A 12,771-nucleotide genomic window follows, 5' to 3' on the forward strand; every position below is an offset into this window, starting at 1 on the left:
TTTATATTACTGCCTCTCTCATAATGAGGTTGTTTTGAATAAAAGCAGTAAGATGATGTTTATATCATTTTTTTTTTAGTGTTGGGGAAACATCCTGACTCTAAAATAATCTCACGCTGGTCTCTCTCATTAGGCTGATGTCTTTCGTTGGTCGTGGGTTCGACTCTGCTCATCCTGCTGTTCTTCCTTCACCCACTGATGTTTACATGGAGCCAGACAGCAGGACGATCTGCTGGGGAACAATCCTCTCTTCTTTGATCAGAGCCAGCAGCACGCTTAATGAGGCGGCGGCGGCGGCGGCGGCGCAGACGGCGGCGGACTCCCGCAGATACAAGTGGCTCTGAATCAGTGACATGAACAAGGTTTAACCGAACTGAACGAACGGCGGCGTTTCATCAGAAAGCTAATTCATGCTGTAATTAACGACACATAGATGACCTTCCAACATTTTCCATGACGCTTCAGCGGTTCGCTCTTGAACCTGACCACATAGAGAGGCTGTGTGCCTCAGACTCAGACTAATGTGCAAATCCATCCGGAAGAAGATCAACATCACGATGTGAAGATCAGTGTGGAGCTGCACGACAGTTTCTTTATAAAAACTGAGGAGAAAAGTGAATTTCTGTTTCTATATTTTCTTTTAAAGTTGATCTTTCTTCCTATATTCAGCATTTCCTGGCTCTCCTTAACATCACCTGCTCCATCTCCAGCTGCTGTGGTTCTTTTTCTCTCAGCTCTCAGTAAAACCAACCAAAACCTCTGAGCAGCCTGTTCCCCTCCTGGCCTGTGGGGGCGCTGCAGCAGGAACCACTGAAGGAAACGACATGAAAACCTCTGAAGACTCTAAGAGCAACTTCTTTCTTCAGGAATGTGGTGGCGTCAGATTTAATGTTTGGAGGATTTCTCTTTTGTCTTTGCTAGCAGGAGTCACTTCTCCTGCTAGCGCTAGGCTAGCATGTTTGTTTTGGTTGTCTTTACCCAGAATGCCCTGCGCTGTAGTCCACTTCCTGCTTTTGGACATTCAAACCGAACCAGAGTTCACTTCAACTAAACCCAGACTGAGGTTTATAGGACCAGAGTTTGATTAGCGTTCACATCTCACTTTCTAGACAAACGGACTGGAGTCGGATTAAAGCGGATTAAACAGAAAAGGTGGGATTGGACCTTTACACAACTCCTAATTTCACATTCTTCATGGTACAAATCTGAACTTGATGTAAAGTTAGACATTTTTGCCACGTTATAAACAAGTTCCTATATTTTGTTGAAGTTATTTCTATGTTAGCTTAGTCTTATTTCAACTGATGAGAAATTAATTCTAGACAAACTTCTTGGTTCAGATTTTTGTGTTTAAAGTTTAAAACAGGATCATGTTATAAAACATGCCAAGCTTTGAACATCTCTGATCAGTTCATCATCTGGGCCTGGAGACGGGACGGGCCAGCCGGGTCCCATGGACCAACCTGAGACGGACCCCGGGTCGGTCACATGACTGTACAACTAGACTGACAGAAACTGGGAGCCAGAGATTCCCATTTCTAACTCCCAGTAAACACGCTGGTGGAAAACACAGACGTCGCTCTAAACTGTTTACATGTCATGGATCAAATCGTTTTCGTTAATTTTTGGTCACGGAAGCAATCAGAGAAGAGCTCGGCGCTTCGCTAATGACGGGCGGATTTGGAGGCTTTTAACAGAATCAGTGCAGCGAGAGGTCGCGAAAGGTCACGAGGAACAGGAAGGGCTTCGGTCTTTGGCACTTCAATCAGGTCAGGAGCAAAAACACCCAGAGCCACAGGGACACTGATGGGGCCGGGCTGATGGGGCCACACTGTCGAGGACACACTGATGGGGCCACACTGATGGGGCCAGGCTGATGGGGCCACACTGACGAGGACACACTGATGGGGCCACACTGATGGGGCCACGCTGAGGGGGCCACGCTGAGGGGGCCAGGCTGATGGGGCCAGGCTGATGGGGCCACGCTGATGGGGCCAGGCTGATGGGGCCACGCTGATGGGGCCACACTGATGGGCGTCTCTCTACCCCCCACAGGTGACGATTACACTGATCTGCAAACAGAAATGAAATCTATGATCCCTGGAGAAAATATTATCTCTTTCTAAACTCTTTCGGTTTGGAGGGAAAACAAAAGGTAGATGGATAACAAACTTTATTTTACCAGAGGATTGGCTGCAATAAGGTTTATATTAAAACAAGTTGAGGTTGAATAAAACAAAACAAAGCTTGACAACTACAAGACGTGAGCGTTTTCTCTTTGTTTGCTTCTGTCTGGTTCAGCTGAGGAGCAGCAAACAGTTTCACCTGGAAACTTTCTGCAAAGATCCTTTAAACTTCAGAAGTAGAAAATTCCTCCAACCAGCGACGTTTTCCAGCTCATTCAGGGGGAAGCCGTGGCGCTCTGATGTCTCCTCCCAGTGAGACACGAATGGACAGATCCTGATCGCTGCCTTTTGGACGGGTGTCGTAAATACGCATCGATCCTGCTTTGCCGTTAGTGCAGCTAAGATGGCGCAGGTTTTCCCCAAAAGCTCTTCGATGCTCATTCCTGCTGTACTGAAGACCCCAGTGGACGTGTTTTTCTGCCCTCTAGTGGTCAGAGTGAGAACTAAATCTGGACAGTGATGAAGGATTTTGGAAGATAAACTCAGTAAATCAGCTTTCTGATTATTTATGTCTGAAATACCAGAATAGATATGAGACAAAAAACATTTATTTGTAATTTTGTGTTTGATGTAATTTACTACAACAGAGTTTTAAGATGTGTAATGTTTTAAATTCGTAGAAACTGGATATTTATCCAGTGATACAAGATTCATTTAAGTGATGAATAAATAACAATCAATTAAATGACACAATAAGTAATTAGAAATTACATACAGTGTTTAGTGCAGTACTGTGAATAAAGGGAAGTGATTGCATCGTGCTGTTGGGATTAAATGTAACTTTTGTTAATGGTGATGAGCTCAGAACTGAATTTGGATCATGTTATAATCCATGTAGCTGCAGATGAACTGAACCTGCTGCTGTTTTGGTTCGATACAAAGAAAAACCTGATGGTCCACTGTGGTTCTGAACAACTTTGGTCAGAGAGCAGTTTCTAAATACGAACAGAAGTTTAAGCTCATTTTCTGCTTTTCACACAAAAATGACACTAATGGTACAAAAACGTATTTTTTTAGTGATTAAATTTGAATTAATACCTAAAAATTAGGCCACCAATAATTTGCTTTTTCATGAAAAATGGTCCATTTAAGACAATTTTTAATGTTGTTTTTTAATTAAATTGATGTTTTTCTTTGGGATTGTTCTACTCCAAATGGTAGTTCATCATAAATTAATAAAATATTACATTTTATAAAATGATAAATTGTAAAATCTGCATATTTTTAAGATTGTAGGACCGATTGCAGTTTCAAGCCGATCAGTGCGTTTAAACATCCTGACACCAATTCTTCTGTCTGATAAAAATCGTCGTTCGGTTTTCTAACGGCTGATTTTCAGATAAAATCAGTTTCTCATGTAAGTATCAGCCAATCATTGATCTCTGATAATTAAAGAAAATCGATTAATCGGTTCACTAAAATACAGTTTCGGTTTCCGGTTGCTGGAGGAGGTGAAAACGTTTCCAGAATCAAATGTGGAAACGGATAAAACTCGATGCAAACTGGGTCATAAACGGGACAAATCGGCATCAGATGTACAACAGAACGGTGGAAAAATGAAAGAATGAATGTGCTGCAAAGGCCTAGTCAAAGCCCGAATGACTAAAATGATATCCCGGGACCATCAGGGCTGTGCAAACATCAAATGCTTCATAATTCTTGGAGGAAATTAAATGAATAATATTCCCTTTTTTTTTCTTTTTCTAACACAACGTCTCCCATCTGAGAGGTCAAAGGTCAAAAATCCTCAGCAGACGTTGTTGTTAGCGAAGCGGCGCTCTGCGAGCCGTTCTCGTTTTAATGCCTCACCCCGAGCGACTCGTTCATTTTCATCCTAAAACGACCGGCCTCCCGTCGGAGAGCCGCTAAGTGAGGGAAAATTAAAACGACGCGGCGCTTTGATGGAGTGGCTCAATTAAAGCAAGGAAGATAAAGAGGCCCGAGGGGGAGCTGCGTCTTTGTTCGCCTTTGTGTGCCGAATTACGGCGCGGCTCGGTTTGAACCGCGGGCCGAACCGCGCGGCGGCGTCCCGTCGAATCAAAAGGAGAAACGATGAAAGGGGAAGAGCTGCTTGTTCTCCCAGTCAGGGCAGCTTCACTCAGGCAGCCAGCAGCAGCTGCAGACTTTCACAGTAAATGTGTTCAAATGTCCAGCTGATTTACTTTATTATGGATGTAAATCCCTAATCTCAGGAAAAACATCCCGCTTTTAAGGTTAAACGTTGTTTTTATGGAGGAGATTTTTGCTCGTTTTTCGCTGCCGGCTGGTTTAACGAGCTTCACAGCTCCAGGTAGGAAACGATCTCAGGTTTGGTGAGAGCAGGTCTGCAGGTCGCTGCAGGGGGAGGAGATAAAATCAGTTTACCGCATTTTAACTGATTTACAGACAGAGATGCGTTTAAAACGACTGACCCAGGTTCAGATCAGGACGCCGTCTGTTAATAACCCTTCTAGACTGGACGTGTCGGCGCCGACACCTCTAAATTTGCAGTATCGTAATTCCGCCACACGTAGCGCTATCTGAAAAATTCCAACGGTTTCTGAAAGGGCAGACGTTGCACTTTCCAGCAAGTATCGGGTTAATACGGAAACTTCGCAGCTGCAGCTGCAGAGAGCGTAATTAATCAGGGCACTCGTTTAATAGACGGTATATTGCGAAAATAACTTGTTCCGGTTGTTATTGATACATGGGTAAGTGTATATCATCTCACAGGACATTTAAAGAACTACTTACAATTAAAATAAGGAAGATTTATTTAGGCAGACGCTCGAAAATCCGGCGCAAGAAACATTCAATGAAATGATAGAGAATCAGTTGGAAAACGATGTAAGCTCTCGCTCTGCGCCTGTCAGATACTTATTATTATGCTGTAGTTTTGTCATTTTTCTAGTCCCGTACTGTCTCTCTGTGTGTCTGTTTCTTCCTCACCGTCGTCATCATCAGACTGGATCAGCGTCGTTCTGCTGCTGTCATAAAACAGGAAAACTGTTCTGAAAATAATATTTTTTCCCAGTAAAATTCTGAAAATCCCACGTTTTATTTCCGCCTTTGGGACAGAAAACTGATTTGTTTCAATCATTCGTCAATCATTTTCATTTATTATTTCTTTTCCTCTTGACATTTCCACCGTTTCAGCTCAAAGGATGAGGCGTTTTAACGACAACACAGACATTTAACCCACAGAACTGCAGCAACGTGAAGCGAGCTAATCTCACCAGCAGGACTTTAAATGGAGGACTGCAAACCCAGCTTTTATTTTCATAGTCCACTTCCTGTTATCTGGCAATCAATAATTAATTATCTGTTTTTTAAGCTTAATATTTGGTTAGCTAATATTTAGCCACCTCAAATTTAGCCAGCTAAATATTTAGCTAGCTATTTTTAGTTTCCTCAATATATCTCACTAAACATTTTGTTAGAAGATTTAGTTAGCATTTAGCTCACCAACTAAAGCTACAAGCTAAATATTTAGTTTGAAACAGACATTTGTAATTGAATCATGTAAAAATAAATTCCCATTTTTCTCTTATAAACCAAATTATTGCACTTTTTCACTGTAACTTTACAAAATGTTTCACTTTTTAAGCTAAATATTTAACTTGCTAATTAATTAGTTTGAAACTGACATTTACGAACCCTCATGTTATTTCAGGCTAAATAATCCATATAATTGCTGTTAGTTTTTGACAGTATTGTTATGAATGGCTCTCCGTAGGTAAACATTTATTACATCCTGCATAGAACTGGCCGCCATGTTGGCTACATGGCTGAACACCTGATCAATTCAGAGAATAAATTCTTCTTTTTAGGGTATATACTGTACATATTGAGGCCTTAGTCCTCATGCAGGTGGTCGCAGGTTCGATTCCCGGCCTGATGACATTTTCCGCCTGTCTTCCCCCTCTCTCATTACCCTCTTTCCTGTCAAACTACTTTCAAATTAAGGCCACTAGAGCCAAAAAACCCCCCACAAATTAAAAAAATATATATTTTTCACCAGAAGAAATAAACTTTTCTTCTAATGAGAAGAAGCTCTGCTGCTCTGTTTGGTCCCGACTCGTCAGGCTGTGATTCCTCCATAAGCAGAGCAACAGGCCGTGCAGCAGGGGAACCGAAACGCACAAACCTCTTCCATCCTCCAGTGAAGTGAGTTTATAACCTGACACTCAGCTTGCACTTTGTCTGCCGTTCGCTTTTCACCTGACAGCCATTATCAAGACGTCAAAACTCCCAACACCTAAAAGCTCTCTTCCTGCATCGACCCGCTTTCTGCCGTTTTCCGTCGGGTTTTTGCAGCGGGTCTGATTGACGGGTCAGGGGTCCAGTGGTTCGGCGTGTCGGTTCTCTGCCAGTAGGGAGCGCGGCGCGGCGTGTCGGTGCAGGTGGTCTATAATTAGATTCAGCTGGGAAGCGTTTTTACGTCACGGACGTAGAGCGAAGCTCACCTGTCGGATCACAAAGTCTCAAAGCTTGTTGCCCCGAAGCGGCTGGAGGTTTGAAAACACTGCAGATGCATGAAAAGTCGGTCAGTTTGCCTCAAACTAACCTCTGGACATGTTTTTATAAATCCTCTCCATTTAAAGGGACGGTATCAGGTAAAACGCTCTTTATTGATCTTTCCATCAAGCTATGATTTAATTCCCTCATCGAGTGTTGCTTTGATTCTTTCATGCTTGTTGGAGAAATCCTGTAATCTCCATGGCAACCATCCAGCTGCACTAAACAGCTGGGTGGATGTAGCCCCGCCTTCCTGGACGAAACCACTCGGCTCCTTCAGACTAGCCAGCAGCAATTAGCAAACATCCACTGAGCTCATTGTCGGAGCTCCTTCTTTCTCAGGCAAAGCTGAAAGCAACATTTCTTTTCAGTCATGTTTGATATGTATAGCATTTTTATAACCAAAGTTACCACGGTTACTGATTGTGCTGTAAATTTTCACCACTTTACCTCCGTATTAAAAACAAAACAAAATGCGATTTGAGTTTGAGGCGGTGTGAATGTTATCAGTGTCCTGCTGCTTTGCTGATTCTCCGAGGATTTCTCAGTGAAACGGATTTCTCTGAGCCGCTGCGTCGTTCTTCTGTGACGGATTGATGCTGCGTTGCCTCTGCTTCCTGTTTCTTCTCTCCATCATCACTTCGTCATTCTCTCCGTTCAGTGAAGGAGGACGAGTGAGAGCTGCTGGCGACCCGCCACGCTTCAGTTAGCTTCATTTCAGCTTCGCATCGACGCCGAAACACAAGCGGGCAGAGTTCCCATCACCAAACACACACACACACACACACACACACACACACACAGTGGATTACGGGCGCTAATCTTCTTTCTCTTTCATTGTCCTGCTAACTTAAAAAAAGAAAATATGGAAGGGATTTGCTCCGCGCTGTGCCAGATGTAATAACACAGATCCAGGAGGGCTGACCTGATGGGACCGTGTGTGTGTGTGTGTGTGTGTGTGTGTGTGTGTGTGTGCGCTGCAGCAGCAGCAGACGCAGGAATCTCTCAGCATGTGGCTGTCTGTGTTTCCTTTCTGTAAATGAAAAGAGGAAATCTGCTTATTGTCTGTGTGTCGAGGCTCCAGCCGAGCCGCAGACAGATTAGCAGCATTAGCAACATCGAAAACAGCGGCGGGGTCAGAGGTCAGGCACTCGGCGGTGGGTCTTATACATGAAATGATGAAATAAAGATGAAGAAACACATTGGCAGGCATGGAAGAGTCAAAACACAGACGGGGAGCTAAAATCTAATCAGACGGTTTTGTCTGACATAATGGCTGCTGGACGGTCTGCAGTTCGACTGAAGGGGAAAATGTGGCCACTATGGTGTAAATATTTAAAAAACAAACTGATACGTCTCCAGATTAATTTCACATATTCACAGGAAACAAACTGCATATTTTCTGTTAAAAATAGTTTATTTTTCCACATAAAAATGATAATTTGCAGAGATTACAGTCGGTGTTTGGTAAATAAACGTCCAGCAGGTCTGGATGATCGATCTGGAAGTGATCCAGCTGTGAATCGCATGAATTTACCACTTCAGTCTGAGACGATTTCTGGCATGATATTAGTTTTAAATTAACTTTTTATCAAAGAATAAGTGCAATATAACTATTTATAGTCTTTTTTTAAGTGAGTCGTTTTTATCTGAACCCAAACTTGTTCAATGTTTCATCGCCGTTTTTTGCTAAATATTTAGTTTGTAAAAAGTATTTTGTGAAAATGTGGCTCAACTGATTCATTTAATATTTAAAATATTTTATCTACAGATGGAGCAAATTATAAACTTATGTGAAATTTTAGTATTTTAAAGACCAAAATGAAAATATTTCATATGAATAACATAATTACATGAAATAGTAAATTATTTCAGGCACTATTTAAACTCCCTAAAGACGACAGAGCTGCATTTACTTCCAAGCATGATGCTTTTAGGAATGAAGAGTTTTGTGCTCCGGTGGTTTTAAACATTTTTCCATCATTGGTAGAATCTTGATTTAAATGTCAGAAAAGACAAAAATGTACAAAGAAACGTCTTTTATGCTTCTGGAGTTGGTTTTTTCCTGTTGTTTTTGAAAAGTGTTTGTTTAATTTCAGCCAATTTTGGCTAACAGTTGATGCTGCATGAATATGAAGCAGMAGAAGAAGAAAAACATCTGAGTGAAACTGATTTCTATTTACTGCAGAGAGAAAAACAACGTTCTGCCTCGAACGTCAGACATTCAGACTCGGCGCTGACTTTACTCTCTGCCTGCTGCAGGTTCGTATTCCTGTGATTTATTTGTTGGCTGTTGATTATTTTACGCTGCGGTGAGCAATTTATTATCTCCCTCGAACATTTATCGAGTGTCCGGCTCTTCCAGCCATGCATGCGCAGCGTTTGTTTCACGCTCGGTTTGGTCTGGAGTAAATCACTTTGATTTAAAAATAAAGACGTAAACTGAGAACATTTTAAATCACAAGAAACATTATAAATGTTCTAACCAATGAGATGTAGAGGAAACTTGTTCTGTAAATATATTCTTGATTTTAATTTATTTTTTATTCTGATTATTTTGTCGCTTTATTTTATTCGTGAGTGGAAATGTTGGTGAAAACTGCAGCGCTGCTTCAGACATGGATAGAAAAAAAAATCACATTTGGATTATTACTGCAGCACAGCTAGCTTGTACTGGAAGTTAGAAAAGCAGCAGTTGCTGTTAGCAATGCATCACAACTTTTATTTCTTTAGCTTGCTGACTGCTAAATAGCAGTTAGATGCTTCCAGACCAGAAGCTTGCTAATTGCTATATTTCTAAACTCCTGCAGCAGCTATCTATGCAACAGCGCTAAGGCTAACTGCTATTCTATTCTCTAGTCTTGCAGCAACATGCTGTACTGCTGCACTGCTGTGCTAACGCTACTATGTTTCTAACTTCCTGTTGTAGTCAGATGACCAACAGTGCTAACTAGCTGCTCCTTTTCCAACTACCTGTACCAATTAGCTTTGCTAATGCTAACTGCTAATTTTCTAAATCCCAGTGACAGAGAACTGCTATGTAGCTCAAATGCTAACTGGAATTGAGGGAAGCGAATCTAAAACTGAGAAATGTTGACTTTTAATAAATGATGATTTAAACTTCAGATTCGTCTCTGCAGTCAGTTACTGATGGCAGCACAGATGGGTTCGTTTACAGGGACAAGCTGGATGCAAAACTGTCCTGATGTCGACTTTAAGGAATGAAACGCAGCTCAGCTACCAAAGAAACAACAAACTGTAGTTTCCTGCCGGCTGTCCTTCCAGATCACGAAGAAACGAGGAAAAACCTGGAAGAGCCTCAGATCTGCTGCTTTCCTCCAGCTGCCCCACAGCCAGAGCAGGGCAGAGCGGCCACACGCTGGAGCCGGGGCTGCTGGGGGGACTGGGGGAAACTGAGGGGCTGCTGGGGGAACTGAGGGGCCACTGGGGGAACTGGGGGAAACTGAGGGGCCACTGGGGGATATGGGGGAAACTGAGGGGCTGCTGGGGGAACTGAGGGGCCACTGGNACTGAGGGGCTGCTGGGGGAACTGAGGGGCCACTGGGGGAACTGGGGGAAACTGAGGGGCCACTGGGGGAAACTGAGGGGCCACTGGGGGATATGGGGGAAACTGAGGGGCCACTGGGGGAACTGGGGGCTGCTAGGGGAACTGGGGGCTGCTGATGGCTTCCTCACATCGCTGCCATTCATTTCCTGACCTGAGATCTTCTACCCGGGAGCTGCTCCTCCTTCAGGCTCCTCCTCCTCATGGTGGCTCTAACTTCATCCTGGCAGCTTTATTTCCTTTATAATTGATTTCCAGGCGGCTGAATGCCTCAACCACACACTGCTTTTTACCTCCCTAAATCATTCCTGACATTTTAAAGTAGTCAAGCACAAAATAAAAATTTTAAAAAAAAAACATGAAAGAAAATGATTATTATTGTTTTAAAGCCGTTTACTGTCAAATCTCTGGTTTGTTTTTAGAAACTTAGTTTCCATTACAAATGTGAACAAAACTTCAATATGAAACACAACTAAAATCACATGTGAATAAGTTTGTCATTAAAAAATGCGGCGCCATCGTCCTCCTGCCACTTCCTGTCATCGTCTTCGTCGTCTCCACCAGTAGAAACGTCCGGCTGCTGATCATGTGACTCGTTTGTTTCCGTTGCAGTTTTGCCTCTTTCAGGCTCAGGAGTTTCTTCTAAATTGATTCGTCTCCATTAAGCAAATTTATTTTATGGTGGAACCGGAAATAATAACGCTCCTCCTTCACGTCTTCAATGGCAACAAGGTTTAAAAAATGTTGATATAATAGCAGGTGGGTTTTAAATCTCAACTTAAAACCCACCTGGTTACAGTTGCTTATGGCTAAATTAGGGTTAGAGTGCGGGTTTTGATGTCTTCCATGTTTTTATGTCTTTAATTTCTTTTTCTTTCTTTTCGACGTCTTAATGATGTAAAGCCCCCCGGAAAACGTCCCAGTTAAACGACGTTTAACTAAAGTTCTACGCACCAGCGTTTAACTGAAGTCCTAAAGGGTTTTAATGTTTTTTGTTTTTTTATCTCTTTCTCACTGTTTATTTCTGTTTTTATTTTAATTATGTAAAGCACTTTGAAATGCCTTGCTGCTGAAATGCGCTATACAAATAAAATTTGATTGATTGATTGAATAATTTATTTGAAACTGTTTACCTCCAGACTTGTTGGCTCCAGTCATCCTCTGCTGGTGTCTTCAGTTGACGATCTAAGATATTTATTTCTATCTTATTTGGCTGAACTGTTGTTAAATGCATTACTTGCTATTTGTTTTTAAATGTATTTTGTTGTGAAGGAGAAACATTTCCTGAATAAACATTGTTTTAAAAAAAGTTCATTCATTTAAGCCACATTTTTAAAACTCCTTTTATTTCAGTTCTTTTTAAAGCTTTGGGTTTTATTCTGCCCACATTTCCTCCTTCAGTCAGTAAACCAGTAAAACCACTGCTGGCTCAAACTGGAGTCATTTACTGGTTCAGGTTTTCTGCTGTGCTGTTCTGGTCGGGTTAGAACCGGTGAATCGGATCCAGATGGGGCCTGAGGGGAACCGGCCCGGCAGCGGCTCCGACTTCAGGTCGTTGGAGGAACGTTCATCACCAAGAGCTTCTGGCTGCCGTATCTACCCGAACCGCGGCGGCTCGGCCCACATTGGCCCGAACCGCGGAGGCTCGGCCCACATCTACCCGAACCGCGGAGGCTCGGCCCACATCTACCCGAACCGCGGAGGCTCGGCCCACATCTACCCGAACCGCGGCGGCTCGGCCCACATCGGCCCGAACCGCGGAGGCTCGGCCCACATCGACCCGAACCGCGGAGACCCGGGTCATTCAACGTTGTGTATGTGTTGCTAAATGTGCTAATGGCAGCGAAACAATAACATTGCAGGGCATTCTGGGTAAATACAACCAAAACAACCAAGCTAGCCTCGAGCTAGCAGGAGAAACGGTCGTGTTTATTTTACCAAGACAAAAGAGAAATCCAACAAACACTAAAATCTGACGCCACGCCATCTTTGTTTACACTCCTTCAAGAAGGAAGTTGCTCTCAGTGTCTTCAGAGGTTTCTGTGTCGTTTCGTTCAGTGGTTCCTGGTGCAGCGCCCCCACAGGCCAGGAGAGGAACAGGTAGGTCAAAGGGTTTGGTTGTTTTTGCCTCAGAGCATCTGGAAATGTAAAACATGTTGCAGCTTTGATCCCCAGTCGCTCCGAGGCTCCTGGACTGTCAGGGGAAACATCCTGAGAGTCTGTTAGTTTTAAACCAACCAGCCTTTTCCCATCAAACCCATTTATTACAAACCTTTTAGATTTTTGTATGAGCATGTTTTCTGCTTCTGAGGAAACTTTGTGCCGTTAATCACTCCAGACTGTAATTGGATCAACTGGGATCTATTCAGATCACATGTCATGTGATGAACACACACATCTCTAATCCCGCCGTCCCGCTGCAGGTCCTCCCACAGCTGGACCTCCAGCTCCGATCAGCTGCTGCTGTCCTGCAGCTTCATGCTGCTGTTTGCACCGGTCTTCATCCGACACACACACACACAC

The 12,771-nt window shown here is 43.1% G+C and overlaps 1 long non-coding RNA gene across 1 annotated transcript; it reads left to right on the forward strand.

The window, feature by feature from the left end:
• Nucleotides 1-4,305: 4,305 nt before the first annotated feature.
• Nucleotides 4,306-10,073, forward strand: LOC103480037 (uncharacterized). The gene is made up of 3 exons (XR_536034.2): nt 4,306-4,476; nt 8,872-8,945; nt 9,862-10,073. It is a non-coding gene; the product is annotated as an uncharacterized LOC103480037 (long non-coding RNA).
• Nucleotides 10,074-12,771: the final 2,698 nt, after the last annotated feature.

This window comes from Poecilia reticulata, linkage group LG17, assembly GCF_000633615.1.
Source record: "Poecilia reticulata strain Guanapo linkage group LG17, Guppy_female_1.0+MT, whole genome shotgun sequence".
NCBI lineage: Eukaryota > Metazoa > Chordata > Actinopteri > Cyprinodontiformes > Poeciliidae > Poecilia > Poecilia reticulata.